This window comes from Pinus tabuliformis, chromosome 2_1, assembly GCF_031772625.1.
Source record: "Pinus tabuliformis cultivar Carrire ecotype Pingquan chromosome 2_1, CPIR1, whole genome shotgun sequence".
Lineage (NCBI taxonomy): Eukaryota > Viridiplantae > Streptophyta > Pinopsida > Pinales > Pinaceae > Pinus > Pinus tabuliformis.
In genome coordinates this window covers 190487454-190508059 of record NC_142299.1, presented here as the reverse complement: position 1 = coordinate 190508059, position 20606 = coordinate 190487454, and positions in this window count along the sequence as shown.

Genomic DNA, 20606 nt, shown 5'->3' with positions numbered 1-20606 from the left:
AATAGTGGATCCATATCAGAAGATAAGGAATATCATAGAGTGGGATGCTCCTAGAAATGTAGAGTAGGTAAGATCATTTACGGGGTTATCAGGTTATTATAGGAGGTTCATCAAGAAATTCTCTTGGGTTTAATATCCTATTATGTCACTTGAGAGGCAAGGTAATAAATTTGAATGGATAGAGGAATGTCCAACATGTTTTGAATAGTTAAAGCAAGTATTGACAAATTCTCCAATGTTAAAGATTACAAATCCAGACAAAGAGTTTTTGGTATGTATAGATTGTTGCAAGAGAGGACTTGGTGGATTCGTTATGTAGGAGGGACGTGTAGTCTACTACAAGTAATGGAAACTGAATGAGCATGAGAAGAAATATCTGAATCAAGATCTTGAATTAGGAGTAATCATTAATTCATTGAAGATGTGCAGGCACTATATTCTTGGCAAGAGGTTTGTATTGATGAGTGATCACAGTGGATTGAGGTACTTATTTGAAAAACTGAATCTGAATTCTAGAAAAGCTAAATGATTGGCCACTATTAGTGAGTTTGACTTTGAGATCAAGTAGATCAAGGGTAAAGATAATAAGGTTGCATATGATCTGAGTGGGCGATTATTGGTAAATCACATTACAGCGACGAGTTCTTATGGTACAAATCTATAGGATCATATCTTATAGGAAGCTCAGCATGATAATAGGTACATCAAGCTCAGTCATAGGTTTTAGAAAAGGATAGGTACAAGTACAGGCACAAGTATAGGTAGTGGTACATGTGGACAGGATGTGGAGTACAATCTCTCAAAATATGTCATGATTACATTTAGGGGAAAGATATATGTGTGAGACAATTTTGAGCTCAAGAAGATTCCCTTGAGGGATTTTATATTTAGGACACCGAGGATATCAGAAGACATTGACCGCTATGAAGAATTTCTATTATTGACAAAATCTAGAGAAGGATGTGGCAGGGTTTGTGGCTAGGTGCTTGGATTTTCAGAAGGTGAAGGTAAACTCTAAGCACCTAGGTGGATTACTACAATAGATTATGATTCCAGACTAGAAATGGGAGGTCATTTACATGTATTTCATTATAGGATTTCCAAGGACATCTAGACAACATGATTCGATCATGGTTGTGGTGGACAATTTGAGAAAGGTAGCACATTTCATTCTAGTGAAGTCCACTTATTCACTGAGTGAGGTAGCAGGGGTCTTCATTAGATATGTCGTCAGATTACATGGTGTTCCGAAGAAGATTGTGTCAAACAGGGATGCTAAGTTCACTTCAAGATTCTGGAAAGAGTTATTTGAAGGTTTGATACAGAGTTGGCCTTCGGCACATATTATCATCCATAAACACATGGATAGACAAAGAGGGTCAAGAAAATATTGGAGGACATGTTGAAGATGTATGTGATGCACTAGTAGAGGAGATGGGAGGAGTATCTTTAGTTGGTAAAATTGTCTTATAATAATGGTTGCCATGATTCTTTAAGGATGAGTCTCTTTGAGACACTCTATGGGCAGATTTGTAATACTCCCATCAGTTGGAGTGATCCAGTGAACAGGGCATTGATTGGACCACATATGTTAGTAGATATGGAACAGGAAATGCAGGCAATTGAGAATAATCTAAAGAAAACAAAGGATAGATAGAAATGTCATGCAGATTGGAATGAGATGTTTAAGGAGTTTGAAGTTGGTTAATTAGTGTACTTGCATGTCAAGCCCAAGCAGAGTTCCTTGATGATTGAATCATGTGCGAGGATGGCACCTCAGTTTTATGTACCTTTCAAAATACTTGAAAGGATCAAACCAGTAGCCTATTGACTGGCACTACCTCCGATAGTGAAAGTCCATGATGTTTTCCATGCTTAATTGCTTAAGAAGTATGTTAAAGATGTTGATCATGTGATTTACTGGTTTGTATTGCAAGTGGATCTAGAAGGAGAATTTTAGCCATAATCATAGTGTATATTGTATAGAAAGACACTTATGCTCTAGAACCGAGTAGTCGAGCAAGTGAAAGTGCAGCGGATGTACCTTGGGGCCGATGAAGGTACATGGAAGATGGTTGATCAAATATGACCTATGTATCCATATCTATATGTTGGTTGAGCGAATATTTTTGGTATATGCTAAGTAAGATGTTTGGTATGTGTATGTATAGGTATATGGATGCAAATACCACCATGAGTTGTGTTATAAAGATCCAATAAGCGGTATAGGTATCACGTCATTATGGTTGTCATGTAGTTATGTTGTCATGTTGGTTTGCTTCTCGGCAGGTTGATCCCTATAATACTGCATATAGAAAAATTATTAAGCTCCTTAGGTAGTATGCTTTTCTTTTAGCATTTTGGTTTGTTGTAGGTTTCACTTAACATTGACGACAGTGTTCCCCTAAGGGGGAGGGTTCTATAATAACCCTGGTGAAAATTTCATGTAATAAAAGTACATAAAGTCAAAATAATAACCATGGTTATGGGACGACTATTCCAACATAAATGTTGGGAAAGACATCCCAGTGTGGGTGTTCATTTTCTTTATTATGGCTAAGGAAATTAGCAAAGGAAATGGGAGAGGCTTTGGAAAGCAAAAATGTTACTAATTAGCATTTTATTTATGAAAGTAAAGGAAATTAGGAGAAAAGGAAGTTGAGAGGTCATAGGTTGCATGTGAGTAGGAAAATGAAGGAAAATAATGAAAAATGAAGAAAATATGGGCCTCATTAATAAAAAGGCTTCTGAGGATCAATTGGTACCTTTTGTCAGTTCACTTTTGGAGCTCTCTCTTTATTCTCTCACCCACACTCTTGGACACTTCGATTTTTCTTGGATCACTTCAACATTGGATCAAGAAAAGCAAAGAAGGCAAGAGGAAGCAAAGATCAAGAAAAGAAGAGAAGGATCTAAAAGCAAAATCGAGATTAATTTCGGGTATCAATTTGCATGTGTGATTTAATTTCTATATTTATCATGCATGGCTATGCATGTGTGTTCTTGGTTCTGTTCTTGTCATGGGCATCAGTTTTTCCAAGCGTGACATTATTTTTATACCTAGCCTTTCCATTTCCAGATAGCCTTTCCATTTCCAGATAGCCATGGTGTGGTGCATTCTTTTGGACGTGGTTGAGCTTGACTGTTGGATGGAATCAAAGTTGAGTGGGGTGGTCCCAGGATTTCTCACAAGGATTAGGAATCCCGGGATGGGATACATGGTAAAGCATGAATGTTAACAACTTGATTGAGCCTAGGAATCCCTTGTCCAATGAATGGCAGGTACATAGAAAATTTCAGTGGTGAGTACCCTTGATTGGGTCTAGGAATCCGAAGATAGGATACACGGTAAAGCCCAGAGGGTGGAGACATCACAGGCTTAGGAATCCATTGACTGGTAATGGTGCGATACACGGTAAATATGAAAGGTTGGGATGGAAGAATCCATAATAATGTAGGTGGAGAGCTCCGTTGGGATCCATGGTTGGTTTTGGCCTAGTGATCTAGTCAGGATTGTGGTAAATCTTGATATTATATGTTTATTGTTTATGGCCTAGTGGTCCTGTTGGGATTGCACTAAAGCCTAATCATATTTTTGAGGTTGAGGTGGTGTAGCCTTGGGAATCCATGGTTTATTTTGGTTATAATTTCAACATTTATTCTTGGAATATGGCACGAGGGTGATTGGTAGAAAGAAATATTTGGTTCAGCCAATCTATGGTCGAGTGGTACGTGAAATTTAAGAACTTGGTTGGCCTAATCACTCATTAATAAGAATTATTTCTCGTTGGTATTTTATGATAAAATGTATTAGTCCATATGAGGCACTTATGGCTGATGTATCCTTGTTATTTATATTGGTTATATGTTGGTTATGAGCATGTTTTATGACTGGTATGATGTATGGCTCTCAACATGTTTTGATTTTTAAATGAATGTACAATGAATGTATGACCTAATAGATGACACTGCAGGTAAGGTGATAACATATCAATGCTTCTTAGTGATTCTCATATAAGTATGAGAACCCTATACTCAGAGTTTTTGTTATGACAGGTAGAATGCATATTTGTGACATGTTTGACGAAATTCCTGTCATGGCTAGTAAGGGTCCAGTGAAGTATTTATTCAAGTATTTACATTTGTATCATTGTTTCTATGTTACTTTTCATTCCTGAAAGTTTCATGGAGTTCTGGGTACTGACCTGAGTCATGGCCTTGAAAAATTCGCACATAATCTATTGTCATAGACTTACAACTGGCTGAAAAAGACCTCAGTTGCTTGCATTCCCATGCTATGAGAGAGAATAGAGTGCCTCAGTCACATGCATTACCATTTCATGGGAGCGATTGAGGCTCTAGGGCAATGAAGTGTCGATTTGTAGCAATGGTTGATCATATGGAAGGTTTGGTTGGCTCCTGTAGGTTTTGTGGTACGTGCAGAAGGTCATATTGGTTGTGTTTTGTTAGTTCGACTTCCTTAAATGTATATGGGGAGTTGAATAATATTGTAGTAGCCTCTCATCACATGTTTACTCCAACAAAACAGTTAACTTGGGTAAATGTGGGAGGAGTGTGTTATACACACACATACACACACGGTTATTTTCAATATAGTTAAGGGTTTATGTTTTTACAATAAATAGAATATTATGATTATATATTTAATTCAATCTTATTTTTATGAATTATGCATTAGTTATAAATTAATATTATTAATATAATAAAAAATAAATATCACATTGTATTCCGAGATATGGGGTCAAAATCACGAGATGATGGGTGCAAGCTTCTTCCATCCCACTAGGCTACACGACTATGAGACATGGAAACATGCCCTCATAGTGGTGTGATAAGGTACATCCATCATGCATATGAGTCTTAACACACTAATGAAGCTCATCCATTGTTATGAAATCGACTTCTCATTAAGAATCAATACCATCTAGCCCAATTTTGCATTTGTTGTGGACTTCAATTCACTTGGGAAGTCTGTTATTTCACTCTATCCAATTAATTAAAAATTAATTCAAGGGTAGGAAAATATTCTCAACTTTGGAATTTTAATCTTGGTTTTTATTATGTATCATAGCCTGGGGGGTATGTACATGAATTAAAGGTCGCAGGGTGTTTATTTAGATAACACTCCTCCTTGGCCTTTGTAGTATGATAATAAATTATTTCTCGTGGAGAGAAAGTCCAAGTTTATGTTTTTATGATTTTTTGGCCTATGATTATTTTCGGACAATGCAACCATTGGAAATAAAGTTGGAACTTGTAGGCTGACATTAATGGCCAATGTTAGTTGTTTGTTGATGACATTGAAGTCAATTGTTAAACCCAACTCAATCTTAGTGAGGAAATAAATTGAAATAGTTACATCAATAGGTGCACTCAATCCAAATTCCACTCACTTTTACAATAATGGGTGCTGTTTGCATCACATTTTGCAGGATTATATTCCTTTCCACCATGCAATTTCTTATAATTTTAATTATGGGTGCTCTTGCGTGGTTTGCATCTTCGGGTGAGGATACTAGCACATTTGTTGGCCTTAGCTTTCGATCCATTTTCTCTCCTTCATTTATTATAAATACAGTAATAACCTCTCCATCAAAAAATAACAAAGAAATATATTCGTGTGCCCATGTAAATAATAGAAGGGAAAACATGGAAAACTTGTTTTAAAACATTGAATATCTCGTAGAACCATACCTAATTTTTTTCATGCTTCTAATATGGGTTGGAACTTCACATATCATTCAGTATTGTACAATGATTCGAGTTGCGAGGTCAATCTCATTATTCATGCATATTTTTATTTTTATTTTTCTACAACCACAAAACTTTCTAAAGCATCTCAATTTCGTTATCTGAGCCATGTCGTTAGTAGAATCTACATAAAGGTTATGATCTCCTCTTTTGTTTCTAATATTTACCTTAGTTGTACTCATTATTTATATAAATAAATAAATCATACACCATGCGTGAATATAGAATTATGTTCTCACTATAATAATTTTCCATTAATAATAACCGTGGCTCAATTTCTAATCCTATGAGAAAATTTTATTTGACTGTATTTTACGGTACACAAAAATATATATATATATATAATATTTATTTATTTATTTATTGACCATCGTGTATGAAAACACTTAATTATATTTCACCTCTCTGACTCTTCTTCCCAAATGATTCTAGGATTATCATCGCTCCCCGTACCTTACTCCCTACATATAAATTGCATTGATTTTCTTTCATACATCTTGAATATTGATTGGTATTAACATAAGTTATAGCTACATTGTCGAACCTGCTTGTTATGATATCTTATCTTTTTCATATTTGTTTGTGGCATAAGGTTTTTCCTGGCTTACACTTCAAAGTCTCCCGACCCTGAGCTATAATCCTGTATGTTATGTTCAAGGTGATATAGATCGGTATTATCTTATAATTTATGGTACGATGGGTTGGCCTCATCTACATAGCACATGTGTTGTTTGGTATGATTGACAACTACGATTCATGAGGGTTAGCTTTTGGAGTAACCATGTTCAGATGCGTCAACTCCTTCTCTCATTTGCACCTTCTCTCATTTGGCTGGAGCTATAGGACGTAGGGTTTTTACTTCTCCCTATTTCCATCAGTTTTCAACATGCACCGCACACCTTCAAATAAATTTAGGCTCTTGAGTTTATTTCTTTGTATCGTAATAGTGGCCAACTTCTACCAGTTCTAAGTAAGCTATATAGTTGCTATTCTTTTACTTCTGCAACTTCTTTTAACGAGAATGGTTTTGTTTCCTTTATGCTTCTCATACTTCTCCTATTGTAGTTTGCATTATACTGTTAGAATCTTCATTGATTACTTAGGATCAGAGGAGTTGTCGCCCATACTCGTCACAAGTAAGTTAATGTTCTATCAACTTCTCCTGTAAATGTTTTTATCAAGGTTTTAGAGTAATTATTCTTATAAATTTTACACCCATAAGGATTTTTAACATAGCTCTGTCTTGATATAGGGCCTCCCTCCTTCCTTGATACAAAAAAAAACTCATTTGGAATGTATCTACTTTGCTCGAGTGTCTACTTCAACTTGCAGAATTTCACCAGGTTCTAACGTACATTTTCTATCATTTTTATGTCCGTGGTCCTCAACGAGAAGGTCATGAGCTTATGAGTTCCCATAGTTATTCAAGTTATTTTTTTTTTAAAGTCTTCTAATTTTTTTTTCTTTTATTTAACTGAGGTTGAGTCGCCAGAGGACTTTTGTTTCCCACAATTTATATGTACAAATGTATATTTCCTTGCTCAGAGTTATAAAGGGTTATGGCATATCAATTTTAGAGTTATATTCTTTAAGATACTTGCAGTTGTATTTCGTTTAATGTTTCATTGATACATTTTCTCTATCGTTTAGTTAAGGACTTTTAATTTAATACCCTCTTTATTTTAAAAACCAGGTTCTTTTTAAGTTGGTACATGCAACTCACTCCTAAACCCTTTCTAGTAAATGAATATTATGTCGATATTATTTTTGTACACAACTAAATATTCTTTGTTTCGATCTCTCGATTAATTTAAGATTGCATTCAAGAAATAGATTTATGTTTTTGTATACTTTAAAGATTATGTTGTAAAACCCTCATTATCTCAACTATTTAATTAGTTAGAGTATATAGTTCAGGTTGCAACTACAAATGTTATCATGTCATTTCTAAGGGCTTATTGTAGTCTCTTCTACTTGTAACAAATACAATAATTTTTGTTACTTTTCTTTATTAAATTTATTTTTATGAATTCTTAGTTAACCTTAAGGTATTGAGAAGAAGAAAATATTTATTCATTATTAGTTTACATATTTCTATGTAATGTAATAATGATTTCCCCACACACACACACACATATATATATAGATATAGATATAGAGATTTGTTTTTTTGATCGTCAAATGTTTATTTAAAATATATTCTAGAAACTTATGGGTCCTCTCATGGAACTTGTCTAGTATTTCTATTACCTATATACTTAAGGTCTAGGATTGTTCTCGATAGGAAAGTGGACATTAATGTTTCTAGGACTCTTAAAGGTAACTAACCTAAGTCCCCTTATACAACAACTTTATATATGCATAAACTAGTTTCCTTTATGTATACTCTCCTTCCTAATTTTACCACTAAATGGACCAGACATATAACAAGAACTGTATGCTTATTTATATTTGTATCTTTTTTTATTAATGCTTAGTGACCACTTATTTATATTATACTTGGTCCTTATAGAAATCATGTGTTTGGTAATGCCTCTCTACCTACACACATGTAATTCCTATAACGTTTACAAACAATCTTTCAACATTTTTCCTTATCTAATTAGCACGAGTAATTTGTATTCATAGTTATTTTCAGTATAAAGAAAAAAACCAAACAATGTACTTATCTAAATTATTCTAGGGAATATGTCAAGAGTTCTCCCGTTCCACCCAACCATAAGCTAGCTTGGTTGTCTAGCTGTCCCCAAGCCTCACCCCCTCTAGACAAAGAATCAATTGCAGAAATTTACTGCAGAAGGTTTTTCAACTAAAACTCAATGAAACATCGTAATTTTTTTTAGCTTCTAAAAAATATCTCTCTTACTCGTTATAATTGGGAATTACTATCTTTTTCTACCAAAGTATTCCCAGCTAGATCTAATTCCATGGAATTTATCTCTAGCCATTTCCTTCTCTTTTTTTTCGTATTTTTTTTTATCTCTCTCAAGATCTTGGAAAGAAGGAGAAATTCTTCTCTTTTATTGATATGTTTTCTTGGGGCATAATTACTTTTCAACTATATCTCTCACAATTAGGGGTTAAGTTCTACGTGACAACCCTTAATATATTCTCAATACTATTTGTTTCTTTGTAAGTCAATGGATTTAAATTAATTTAGAATAAAGATACATCATGGTGTGCTCCTCATATAAGAAAAAATGTCCTCACCCCTACCGGATTTGTGGGTCTCTAGATACATTCAAAATAAAACTAAGCGTAGCATCAAAAAACTAGATCACTTTCGGTCTGCATCTCAATAGGTTAAAAATTTATCAAAGAATTGTAAAAGGCCTACTTTCATTATGACATATTTCCTGCATTGGAGATTACTAAATTTATTAGTGAAAATAATTATAACATTTGTCCATAGCTAACTTGTGTTGTCATTTTAAGTGTGTGTTATAATTGTTGGCTTGCTTGCTCCTTATTTTTGTGGTAGAATGTTCTTTTTTATGGTTCATCAATATGTTGGCTTTCTTGCTCCTTATTTTTGTGGTAGAATTTTATTTGGTATGGTTCATCAACATGTTAGATTTATTATTAAACATAAATGGGTACTAACCATCTCACATTTTATATTATTTCATACATTGTTCACTTAATAAAAGATTGAATATCTTGGACAACATCAAGATATAATACAATTAATGGAAATTGTATTACATGTCCAAATGGTTTATTCAACAACCTTATCCTACACCATCTCTATTCATTGGAAGGATCATTGCATGAGTATGCATCTCTTGGCTTAAAAAAAAACTGGGAATTGAATCTACCTTGGTCTAAGCTTTACAATTTTTAACTAGAAGCTCTCCTAGGTAGAGTAAAAAATCTTGCATGCTTTAGAAGATTGCACCATTTCAATTCACATGCAACAAGTATTTGAAAGTTTTTTAATAACATCTAGATTCTCCCTATGATTTCAAATAAGGCTACCTCTCAAAATAGATCCTTCTACTAATGGTCATTTCATTGTATTTCATTACTAACCTTCTATGATAATAAAACATACCTAAGTATATTCCAAGACGAACTTCTCTAGCAATTGCATGACTTCAACAACACTTAGAAAACACGACAATATGTACATTTCTTATAAAATTTAGAAAATATAAAACAATGAGATTAAATTTCTCTTTCAAAAAAATTGTACAACTCTATTTTCTTACAAAATATCTCAAAGAATATAGTGGTATACATGATAAGAGTTGTTAGAAATAAAACATGATTTTGAAGACAAAAATAACCAACCAATAACAAAATAAATATATGCATGAGTTGCATCATATCCCAAACTTATGGTTATACCCTCTGTCACTTTTCCAAGTGTGTCATCTTGAGATTAAAATAGAATTCAAATAGGCTTAATAAAGAATGTCTCATGGGGTTAGAGGGACCATGGGTCCATAGCAAAAATAGATAGAGATATTTTTAGATCCTTTAGTGGAATAATTTTACTATTGCAAAACATAAATTAATAAGAAACCAAATCAGGTTTTTTGTTTATAAACTTGTAAAGGAATGTTAGTTCTATATTATTCTCTCATTCTATAATTTCTTAATTATTTATAAACATTGTAATTTATAAAATATTTTATATGTGTGATTTTTGTATTTGTACTTTTATTTACATTGCTAACAAGTTACATGAATTTATAAATTCTCTATATTTCTTAGTCTACATTAATTTTTTTAGAAGCCATAGGTAATAGAGTATTACCTTACCATTATGTTTAACATTCACTTTATGTCTACATGTTGCTTGAAACTTATATCTATGGTATATAGACCTACATTTCTATATTTGTGTCTCTATTTTCATTTCAATTTATTTAATAAAAGTTACATCATGACAATTAGGTTATAAATGAACATATTTAATTTTTATAATTGGATGATCTAGCTACTACCTTGCACTAAATGATCTCATTAAGTTGAAAAAGGACATTTCTAATAGCTATTGAATCAATTGTATAATTCATACCATTTATCACGTTTCCAACCACAACTTGTACAAAATGTTGAATAGGCAACATCACAATGTGTCCCCTAATTCATTATGACCAATTCATTAGTTAACCACATTCGTATGGAATGTCCTTATAGATTCATCCAATCAATGGAGAGAGGATTAAGAAAAATCAACTCTCCCTCTATCCATATAAGTTGATTTTGTTGATCTTGTCAAGTTTCATCCTCAATGTATTATAGACTTGTTGTAGATACTAATCCCACTTATATGTATGAAAACATAAGAAGATCCATAGAGATATAGGCATTCATGACTCCTACAACCTCAACATTTTTCTCATCAAAAAATACATTTTATATTCATTCTTAGGGTTTAGAGGAAATTTTCTAGTAAAATACCAAAGAACATTAATTTTTAACATAATTTCCAACATTTTACTCACATGAATAATGGTAGATTATTTCTTAGAGAATGTGATCGTGGGAAAATTATTAGAAGTGTATATCTCGAAGTCAAAAATTAAGATAGTAAAATAAATTTAGCTCAACATAAATGTGAGCAAGTGACATAATCCAAAGTTTGATGGGATGAGCCCGTGACTTATGGTTTAATCACCACAATAATAATTAATCAACAAATGATTTAATCAACAATTATGTGATTAGTTTGATAAATAAGGATTAGCGCTGATATTTTGGTTGCATTGATGTTTGTATTGATTACCCTGTACGCCGTGAGGACAGTTGTCCTAGCATCGGGTGTCCTTCCTGTTCTTGCCTAAACCCTAACTCTTTCATTATTCTCCATAATTTTCATTCTGCTCTATTTGGTGTGAGAGCTCTGCTCACTGGTTCTGTGGGTGACTGTAACTGTTTCAAGCTGATGCTTTGTTCATGCCGATTATGGGCTTATCTATTGGTAAGTGGGTAACTATGCTCAGTGTTTGTGTTCACATTCTCGTTAGCTTGGCTCTATCACTTGATTGTTGGCTTTATTGTGAGGGTTTCTCTACTCCCTCGGTGGTCCAATGCTCACTATCTCTCCTTCGTTCCTCACGCGTTCTGCTGAGCTTTCTTAATGGTTTCTTCAGCTGTCTGTATGGTTATTTTGTTGTTTGATTTGTCTACGTGTTGTGAACATAGGTTGCAGCCTGAAAAGGACCCTTTCCTATGCGTTCGCTCAACTCCAGCAAGGTATTAACTTGTTCTCTCCTAAATGGTGCATCCATAGTTTTTCTTGTGTGCTAACAGTTACTGCTCCTTGTGAGCAGGGTTTCTTGTAATGGTCACGACCCAAGTGTGGGTTCCTTCATCCAGCATTGGCTGTTGAACTGGTAAGTCCTTTCAATGCTTCTTCTCACTTACTCTAAGTCATCCATTTTCCTCCTTTAACCTTCATTTAACGATCCTAATTCTTTGTTATGGTTTCTGTGGAGGTCGTTGTGACTTCTGGTTGGATTACTACTCGGCCCATCCTTCAACCGAAACCGGTAGGATCATTCCTTACTGTAACTTGTTTAGTCGAGGGTTTCTTTAGTCATTTCCTTCTGTAGTGTAGTCGGTTGACCTGGGTCTCTGTTGTATCGTCATCTAGTTGATGAAATTTTGGCCTTCTAGTTAATTTGTATTTGGTTTCATTGATTCTTCAGTGGTATGTAATGATTCCATGGTTATAACCCTAACCCTCGTTTGTCTGTTCTGCTCCCGGAAGAGGGTTTGCTTGGCCTTAAGGTCACTGGACTTTAGAACTTGTATTTATATAATTTACATGTAGGTTTTTATACTGTAATGCTTTTAAAGATGAATGAAAAGAATTTTTGTTGTATAGGGTTACCTCTTTTATGAATGCTCTTCTCTGTGGTTGTATTTGTTTAATGAACAACTTTGGCTGTAGCGTTCTCTGGTACTTCTGTAGCTTGTTGATATGACTAGAACTGTATGCTCAGTCTTCGCATTGATATTGTGTCTGTCTTCGATTTTTAAAGTTGTATCTCTGCTTGTCACTTGATTACTGGAACTTAGTCTTTGTTTAATCTGGAAGGATTTCTGGTAAATTTTACAGTTGTCTTTACGTTACAGATGATAGAAATTAGATAATAAAACAATATTTAGACAGATGGATTCAGGAATGAAAAATATATCTCTTTTTATTACTCTTCTGTGCTGGAATGTCGAACCCTTGCCACATTGTGGTACATCTGTTTTGTAATGTTACAATATAGTTATGCAAACTGTTTGTAGTTGTTTCTTCAGTTATACAGTTGATAACTATCTTGCTGTTTTAATTTTTCTCGTTCAGTAGAATACAGAGATAATATATTTCTTTCTGTTGTTTTTTTTTTAAAGTAAATAATTGTAAAATAAACAAAAGAAAGACAAGACAACAGTGTGGCTATAACCACCTCCACCTAACTGTGCTGACCCTAAATACCTATTAACTGACAATGACATAAAACAAGTTCCTAACACTGTTTTTAATTAACAAACATAAATAAAATTTAAATAATGATGAACCTCTCCTCCTTAGCTGAGACCAACACCGAGTCATGGTGCCCTTAGCTGGTTGCTCCTGCATCAGGCTCCCAGGGTAAGAAATATTCATGACTCCTGTCCATGAGCTTCTCAACTGAATAGCCTACCTGTTGTATTTGTCTGGAATTCAGACATGAACTATCCTTAATGGGACGGTTCTTCCACTTGACCAGATATTGCAGATATTCTTTCCACCAAGTTCGCTTGGCCACCTGAGTGTCGAGGATCCTCTCGATCTCAAGGGGCTGAGCGTAAGGCATTTGTCTCATCCAAGTCTCACTTCCTTCCTGTGTGTCCCGTGTAGGCCGTGTTGTATTGTCTTCCTATGGAGTAACAGTGTATGGAAATAGGTATACAACATTAAAGATAGGTGAGATGCCTATTCCTGGTGGCAGCTGTAATTCACAGTGTTGATAATATCGGTATCGGGAAAATATCAGCGAGGGTCCGGAAAATATCTTATCGGAAATATCGGCGAAAATATCGGCAAAATATCGGCAAATATCGGCAAGCATAAAAAATGCATAATATATTCATTTTTTTCAGATTTCTAAACATATAAAGCAATAACAACATGAACTAAACACATTGGCACATAAATATGAAGAAAACACTGATATATATGATGTCAAATAGAAATGATACATCAAACTTCAAAGGCGATACCAAATCCTGCTGATCCCTAATAGTGATAAATTGATAATTGTCCAATCAAGGACTCAAACAAAAATTAAAATAACATCACACATCCTGCTGATCCCTGATAGTGATAATTGTCCAATCAAGGACTCAAACAAAACAACATCACATATATAAAACTTTAAAAGTATTTCATCATCATGAGTTATAAACTTATATGTAGCAAAAGTTGCAAAACAAATAAAACTAGCAGCTATCTATCTGAGACCATTGGCCTCTCCCTAGCAGCTTTCTTTCTGTCTTGTTCAGCAATTGCTTCACGAGCTTTTTGTATAACCTCTGCACTAGAAACCATACAAGGCATGACATCTGCATCATATGCAGAGATTTTAGCCAGATGGTATTTCAATCATGTAATCCCTCCTGACATCTTGGTCCCACACAAGTTGCATGATATATATGCCTGATTTGCCCCACCAACAGCCTCCCCATACTCCCAAAATGGGTCCAAAGCTTTTGGCATATTTGACATTTGTAGTGAACTAATTCAAACCTAGGGCACAAAAAAAACAAAAAATTGGCATTAAATGAGTATAACTATACAGTGCACAGCAAACACTCATTTGTAAAGAACGTGATTCTTAGAAAATTAGTTGATTAACTCCTAGATAGTACATAATACATATGAAAAATCTCACTTGCTTCCGCTTGTCTAGGTCCCTAGGATTTGTAAATACTAATTTTCGATGGATCCAATGGAGTACAGGATCTCAGATACCTCTGAAATCTCGGTGGTGATTACAGTAAGTAATTACAAACTAGTAACAGTCGATTAAGATCTGTTCTGGTGAGCTGGTCATTGTAATATCCAAGGTGGTTTAGAATTTAGATATTGGTTGCCTAATATAAAATGAAACCTTAAGTGAAAATCTACATGAAAATATGGAAGCAGTCTTGTTGCTTGTGTCAAAGTGACATAACCCAGCTCAGAAAAGGAAGGCATAGAATAACTCAATCTCATAATTAATACAATGTAACCTTCTCACTGTCTCAGTGGTAAGTTGGTAACAGTCTCGAGTCTCGACATAGCTGTGACAATGAAGCTCTTGGTACAAGGAGAACACAGTCACAGTCTCGGTGAAAATCTCAGTGTAGGAAGAAAACATAGTTCTAGTCTCGGTGATGAAGATGATCTCAGGGATCCCACAGTAGCACACACAGTCACGTTCTTGGCATAATTATGAGGATCTTTGTGATACACTCTCGACATGCTCTATAGACAGTCACAATCTAAGCATCATTGTGGTGAGAAGGATCTCGGTGATCCTATAGTAGCTCACTCTGTCTCGGCATACTTATAGTCTTAGAGTATTAGAGATATATGAACAAGAATAAATTATTGGTCTTTGTAACTCAAAAGATAAAGAAAACTCCACGCTATTTGTATGTTCTGGTTATGCTTCTCAATAGATATATCATATTACCAATATAATGTGTTGCAGGCTGCAGCGTTGCGTTGACGGTTGTATTATTGAACAGTGAAGACGTCGGGACTCGGACGATTGCACCGGGTAAACCCTCCTTCGCAGCACCGACCGCCACCGGTTCCGTCTCTCTCCAGCTCGCACGAAAACATTAACAAAGTGACGGGAAAAGCAAAACACTATAACCATTTTATAACCTGATTAAACCTAACCCGCGATATCTACAGTCGTAGCGCGATATTTATGAAAATATCGCCGAAATTTCGAAAATCTCGCGAGAATTTAAAAACATGAAAATATCGCGCTATTTTCCAGCCGAAATTTCGTTTTCACCAAAATCGCGCGATATTTACGAATATCGCCGAAATATCGGCGATATTATCAACACTGGTAATTCATAAGCATTGGTTGAAAATTTCTGGAGAATTTTGCAGGGGCCTATCTTTTTTACTTCAGTTTGTTGTATGCACCTCTAGGAAAATGTTCCCTGCGCAAATGCGCGAGGACTTGATCCCCCACATTAAACTGTACCTCTCACCATTTCAAATCTGCCAACTGTTTATACTTTTGACTACTATCTTGCAACTTCATTTTCACCTACTCGTGTAGATCATTCATTGCTTTGGCGAAATCTTCCCCATCAGCACTCCATCTTTCCTACTGTCCTAGATCTCGTAACTCATGCACTCCGCGAGGATGCATGCCATATAAGATCTGAAAAGGACTGTAACCCGTGCTGCGATTGGGCGAGTCGTTGTAAGTGAACTCCACCTGGGCAAGTACTCGATCCCACATTCATGAATTTTCACCGATCAAACTTTCTAGTAGGTTCCCCAAGCTCCTGTTTACCACCTCTATTTGCCCATCGGTCTGCGGGTGATAAGCAGAGCTGAAACTTAACTATGTGTCCATCTTCTTCCACAAGGTGCACCAAAAGTGCCCTGTAAACTTCACATCCCTGTCAGAAAGAATGGACTTAGGTAGACCATGTAGCCTGACGATCTCTGTAAATAACAAGAGGGCCACGTGAGTAGCATCGCTGGTTTTTTTACAAGGGATGAAATGTGCCATCTTTGAAAATCGGTCTACTACTACCATCACAAAATCATAATCCCACTGCGTCCTTCGTACGCCCAAGACGAAGTCCAAGCTGACTAAGTCCCACAGTCTACTCGGAATGGGCAATGGTGTGTAGAGTCATGTATTCTAACTCTGTCCTTCACCATCTGACACACTTTACATCTGGTCACAAATCTCTACACATCCCTTCGCATTCTTGGCCAATAATAAAAATGGTTGAGCTGTTCTAACGTTTTTTCTATGCCAAAATGCCCGGCTAGACCTCCATTGTGCTTCTCCCGAATGATATTCTCTCTCATTGAACAATCGGGAATGCATAAGTATCCCCCTCTAAAGAATAGCTTCTCCTGCAAATTATAGTCCAACCACGGACTATTGTTTCTTAGCAAACGATTCTGACAGGCTTCATAAGCCTCTTTGAAATCCACATCGGTCTGATACAAGTCTTTCACATGCTCAAATCCCAGCACTTGTATCGTACTCTCCTGCAAGAGCAAGGCACTTCTGCTTAATGCTTCCGCCACCTTGTTGGCCTGGTTGCTAATGTGGTTCAACACAAAGGTGAAACTCTCCAAATATTCAACCCACTTAGCATGGTTGTGATTTAGCTTATGTTGTTGCATCACGTATTGCAGTGCAGAATTATCCGAAAATAAAACAAACTCATTCCCCAGAAGATAGTGTCTCCAATGCTTCAGTGCTTGGATGACAACATAAAATTTTTTGTCGTAGGATGAAAACTTCTGCCTACTCTCATTCAACTTCTCGTTGAAAAATGCAACAGGTTTGTCTTCTTGACTAAGTACAACTCCAATGGCCATACCACTTGCATCGCAACGAACCTGAAAAGGCTTTTTAAAATCTGGCAATCTCAGGATTGGTGTTTCTGTGATCTTCTTCTTCAATAGCTGAAAACTCCTCTATGCTGCCTCGGTCCAATGAAAAGGTTGACTTGCCTTCTTTATAGTGTCCAACATAGGTGCGCAGATTTCACTGAAATTCCTTATGAATTTATGATAAAAACTTGCCAGCCCATGAAAAATACGTACCTCAAAACAAACTTTTTGAGGATGGCCAGTTGAGAATTGTTGCAATCTCCTCAGGGTTCATCTTCAACTTGTTTTTTGTAATAAAAAAACCCAAATAAACCAGTTCCTTTTGTAGAAAAGTGCATTTTTTCAGATTTATCAGCAGCACATTTCGAACATGTCAAAAGTGTTCCTCCTCATCTTGCTAAAAATTAATATGTCATCAAGATACACTATAACAAACTTTCCAATGAATTCTTTCAGGATTTCTTTCATCAATCGCATAAAGGTACTGGGTGCATTACTCAGCCTGAATGGCATTACCAGCCACTCATACAGCCCTTCATTGGTCTTGAAGGTTGTCTTCCACTCATCCCCTTCCTTGATTCAAATCTAATGATAGCCACTCTTCAGATCAATCTGCCCCGCTCAGGCAGTCCATCATGTCATCCATTCGTGGTAGTGGAAATCTATACCTATTGGTAATCTTGTTGATGGCCCTCGAATCTGTGCACATTCACCATTATCCTCCTTTCTTGGGAGTGAGAACTGTTGGAACTGCACAGGAGGTAAAACTCTCCCTTATCAACCCTTTATCCAGCAATTTCTACACCTTTTTTCTAATTTCCTTGTTATCTTTGGGGCTCATCCAGTATGTTTCCTTCTTTGGTAGACTTGCTCCAGGTATAAAGTCAATATGATGACTCATACTTCTCTTAGGAGGCAACTTATCTGGTAAATCATCCACTACTGTATCGTTGAATTCCTGCAGCATTTCCTAAATTTCTGCAGGAAAATTAGACACTTCTGTGTGTAACAACACTGTCTTTTCTCTTCTTACAACAACATAGCTTACTTCATTGTCTTCAATCTCCTTCAAAAACTATTTTCCACCCATTAGTAACACTCTTGTCACACTTGTTTCTGTTGTCTCCTCCTCCTTGATGGGCACAAGTGTGTGCTTGATCCCATCCTTAACAAACTTATAACAATTTGTCTTCCCATCATGCACTACCTTCCGGTCATACTTCCATGACCTCCCTAGCAGTATATGACATACGTCCATTGGCATGATATCACAAATAACCTTGTCTTTATACCTGCCAATATGGAACTCAACTTCACACTATTTGTCAACCAACAGCTAATGTCCTTTCTACAACCATGATACCTTGTAAGGAGTGGGGTGATTTAGCCACTTCAAACCCAACTTCTATACCATTTCTGTGGCAACCAGATTATCTGTGCTCCCACTATCTATAATCAACTTGCAGCATTTTCTGTACGACTTAGAAACTGTCCGGAATAATGCTTTCCTTTGAGTTTGTTTAGTTGTTTCTTTGGCTGGTTCAACAATACTTTATTCAACACCAAGGCTTCCCTTGTTTCCAGCACATTCTCTACTTCTTGAGGTGGTGTCTCTGCTTCCTTGGGTTGTGCAACAAACGCTCCTCTTTGACCAGCTTGTTCCGCTTCAGGACATTCAAAAGATCTGTGCCCCCACTTGTGACACATGTAGCACTGATAGTTAGCTCCTCTGCCTTGGCCATTCCCTCTTCCTCAATAAAATGGCATGCCACCTCTAGTGTTGTCTCCTTTATCTATTGTCCTTGTATTTTTGGAACTGTTGCCTTCTTCACTATTGCTGGTAGTTCGTCCTCTGCCATAAGATTGTCCTCGTCCTCTACCATAAGATTGTCCTCTTCCTCTATCGATTCCCCGTCCTCTCCTAGAATTTTGTTTTCTGATGATCTTTTCCTCTGCCTTCATGGCACTCTGGTAAGCTTCCTTTATATTTTTTGAGGAAAGAATGCTGATTTCATCTAATATTTCCAGTCTTAGACCATTTACATACCTTGTTGTTTTCTCCAGGGTGTCCTCTGTATAACCAGCTCTTAAATTTTCCTTGTAGAATTCTTCAGTATACTCTCTTACTGTCATCCCTTTTTGTTTCAAATTCTGCACTTGCCGATGAAGTGAAATCTGGTAGTCTTTGTGTAGAAATCTACCTTTCAACTTGGCCACCATTCTTGACCATTTATTTATTGGCAACCTGTTCATCCTTCTTCTCTCCACTTGGACACTGTCCCACCACAGGGTTGTGTGTCCCTTCTGCTTTGTTGCAGCAAACTTAACTCTTCGATCTTCACTGACCTCTTCAAACTCAAAATATTTGTGCAATTCGCTGATCCAGTCCAACAGAACTTTTATGGACAAGCTACCATCAAAATTTGGAATTTCTAGTTCAGGGTTGCTACTAGCCAATAGGACTGACCTCAACAATCTCATTTATGGTTAGTCTTCATCTGATCCATCTGTTGTCACTACAACTTCTTCTTCACTACCATCTCCTACCTCTAGATCCCTTCTCCTCCCTACTTCAACTATCTCCAAACGGGCTATAAGGATCCTGATTTCCTCCCGCAATCCTTCCTCTTCTACTCTCTGGGCACCTCTTCCATGACGTCGTCTTCCTACCTCGATTTCTCAAGCAAACTCTAAATCCTGCTCTGATACCACTATGATGGGAGCAGCTCATGACTTATGGCTTAATAACCACAATAATAACTAATCAACAAATGATTTAATCAACAATTATGTGATTAGTTTGATAAATAAGGATTGGTGGAGATATTTTGGTTGCATTAATGTTTGTAGTGCTTACCCTGTACGTCGTGAGGACAGTTGTTCTGGCCTCGAGTTTCCTTCCTGCTCTTGGCTAAACCCTAACTCTTTTGTTATTCTCCGTCTTTTTTGTTCTGCTCTATTTGGTGTGAGAGCTCTACTCACTGGTTCTGTGGGTGATTGTAACTGTTTCAAGATGATTCTCTATTCACTCCGATTATGGGCTTCTCTGTTGGTATGTGGGTAACTATGCTCAGTGTTTGTGTTCACATTCTCGTTAGCTCAGCTCTATCACTTGATTGTTGGCTTTGTTGTGAGGGTTTCTCTGCTCTCTCTGTGGTCCGGTGCTCACTGTCTCTCCTTCATTCCTCACGCATTCTGATGAGATTTCTTAATGGTTTCTTCAGCTACCTATATGGTTATTTTGTTGTTT